Source organism: Tenrec ecaudatus, chromosome 1, assembly GCF_050624435.1.
Source record: "Tenrec ecaudatus isolate mTenEca1 chromosome 1, mTenEca1.hap1, whole genome shotgun sequence".
In the NCBI taxonomy this organism is placed as follows: Eukaryota; Metazoa; Chordata; class Mammalia; order Afrosoricida; family Tenrecidae; genus Tenrec; species Tenrec ecaudatus.
The window spans coordinates 167,976,543-167,979,470 of record NC_134530.1 but is presented as its reverse complement, the minus strand read 5'-3'; the positions used below and the strand labels follow the sequence as shown (position 1 = coordinate 167,979,470).

The window sequence follows — 2,928 nt, the reverse complement described above, 5'->3', positions numbered from 1 at the left end:
TAACCTGATTCTTATATCTAGATTCTTCTAAAGCTTTATTTCCTCTTGGTTCTCAGATGGTGCTCTCTGTGCCTGGGGTTACAGAGACTTTGGCCATGAGGTCTTGGTTTGGGTTGAAACCGGCTCTTCTGGTTTCTTCTAACACTTTATCATACTCATTTTAGTTTTTTTTTAAACTTCGATATCTCTATTCCTGGGTCTGCAGAGGTTCTAAAACTGTCTTAATTCATAACCACTAGGGGAGAGTCACCCTTTCTCTGTATGCTTTTTTGGGGGGGCAACATAATAATATCACTTTATTTAGAAGGTAATCAAAAACAATACAGAACTGATGATAACAAATAGCTGTACATAAAAAGATGTAAATCTGTTCCTTTTTTGAAAAAGGCTCAGTTGTAAAGAAAAAGCAACCAAGAAGTGTCTGGCGGGTTGCAGTGCATTAAGCAAATGTCTGCACACCTGTGTGGGCAGTGGCCGCAGGTGGAGGTCACACTGTTAGCAGAGGGGAAGCAGCAGCGCCCCACCTTCAGTGGTAGGCCTTGCTGACCTCCTGGAGGGCCCAGCACTTGTTCTCGGTTGCCTGTTTGAGTTGGGTGTACTCCTTCACCAGCCCGTCAAACGCCTCCCCAAGGACCTCGTAGTTGCTCAGTACCTGCCAAGACTTCTCCATGTCCTGCTCCTGCAGTCGAATGGCCCCCTCCAAACGATCCCGAATAAGGCGATGAACTCCCACCTTCTCAGCAGTGTAAGTATCAGACCACGGCACTGCACTTAATCTCCAGGTACTGGGCACTGATGCGGTCCAGCTCAGACTGTGTCTTCAGCCGGTGCTCCTGAAGAAGCCTCTGGAGCAAGGCAAGGCACCGGAGAAGCGGAGAAGCACCTGGGGGTAGGTGGCGCTCCTTCTGCTGGCTCTTGGCGTCCAGACACTGCTGCTTCTCACTCATCAGCACCTCGGCCAGTTTCCACATTTTCGCAGCCTTCAGGGTTTCGCTGTCTGAATCGGCACTGGGGTCCTGGTGGCAGAGCAGTGCGAAACACTTCTCGAGCTGCTGCTCCACTTCCAGCTGGAGCCGACTTCTCATCCACAGAAAGTCCTCTGCAGGTGGCATGAGCTCCATCAGGTCTGCTTTCTCCAGCCCGAGCAAGGAAAGCGCCTCCTTCTCCTGGCTGGGACCCAAGAGCTGGGTCAGTTCAGTCACCAGTAAGAGCTGTTCCAGGGTCCCGTGAAACTTTTTGTCCTCAGAAGTTAGATTTGTGTCTTGTGTCTTCACATAGCAGTCCACAAGCAGCTCCAGGATGACTCTCTGCAGGATCTCGGACCGCAGCCTAGTGGTCTTGTGCAGTCGAAGCCTGCGCCTCCTCCTGAGCCAGGCTGAGGCTCAGCCCACTCCCATCCACACGCTGGGTTCTGCAGCAAATCCTCCTCACTCAGGTTACAGGGAGGAAGCTGCTTCCTTGCTGGAGTACTTCCATGCCTTCTCCAGGTAAGCAGAAATCCCCAGGTGCCATTTGATTTTCCTGGGATCCTACCTGCGCACCCAGCGTGGCCGGCGCTCCCGAGGCCCGCCGGAGGGTGACACCTCCCGAGACCTGGTCCGCGTGTCCTGGAACCTCTCGCTCCAGCCCCGCGCAGGTCTCTCTGTATGCTTTATTTAAATTTGTAACGATCTTTTTCCAGGTCCCTAAATCTAAAGTTCCTTCCTCAGAGAAACATGGATTGCTGCTTTTCACTACTTGTAGAAATTCTTTCTTTCTTTTATTTTTTTCGTTATTGCTACAGCCTGTTGTTTCAACAAAGGGCTGTGCATAATACCCTAAGTGTTTTACTTTGCCCCATAACCCTGTCATACACACATGCTAATCCCCCTACAGGATTCTCACTTTAAAGTAATTCCTCAATTCTCACCTATCCTCTGTAGCATCACAAAGCCATTGTTCAGGGATTGGATTATCCTATTGATGGAGTTCTTTCCTTGAAGTCCCAAATTGAAGTGCCAGTTGGTATGTCCCTGTCAGGGTGTCTCTTAATCTGGGTTGACTAGAGAGAAAAAAAAAATCATAAGCACGCATCTGAATCTAAGAAAGAGGTTTACATACAAAGCAATTGAATATTGAGAAAATATTCTAGCTCAGTCCAGATCAAGTCCATAAGTCCAATATTAGCTCATATGCCTGATACCAATCTATACAGTCCTCGTCAGACTCACAAAACACATGCAGTGATGCTGAATGCAGGAAGATCACAGGCCAGTGGGCGGGAATTCTTGTGAATCCAGTGGGAGTGTAAACCACTAAGGGCTGGCAGAAGGATCCGTGTGGCTTCTCCAGCTCCAGAGGTCTGGCTCCATCAGCCTCTCTCCATGTGTCTTCCCCACAGGGATGTCTCGCAGGGAGTGAGCAGAAAGTGTCTCCTACCTCCAGAGAGGAATACGGGAGTTCCCAGAATCCTCAGGAAAAACCCATGTCCACACTGAGACCTCATTGGGTATGATCTGATTGGCAGGCTGGATTACACCTCTGATCTCTGAATCCTCAGATTGACACCAGATTATGTAACTACAACAGTGTGCCAGTTGTTAGGGTACAGGGGTATCCCACACTGGAACAGATCCTCAGGAGCAACTTTGTGAGTGTGGAAAGTAAGACAGACAGCAGGGCACAGGGTCTCCTTGTCCCAATGCCAGGACCAAGGGAATGAATGTATTTTGCAATGGGTATATGGGACTTTTAGATCTTTCCAAAGGCATTTTCATCATACAGAAAACATGTTATATAGTCAATAAGTACATAAGTGGGCAGCATAATAAACAAGCAATGAGATGAGCCATCATTTTGCCCTCATGCTAGTTAACCGTGGACACCCCTGAGCCCTCCCAGGGAGGAATAATCTCTGATCAGTATCACCAAAAGATTCTGTGGTAATCA

The 2,928-nt window shown here is 48.7% G+C and overlaps 1 pseudogene; it reads right to left on the bottom strand.

Annotated features, from left to right (window-relative positions):
- Window positions 1–526: 526 nt before the first annotated feature.
- Window positions 527–1,512, bottom strand: LOC142437110 (HAUS augmin-like complex subunit 4 pseudogene; annotated as a pseudogene).
- Window positions 1,513–2,928: the final 1,416 nt, after the last annotated feature.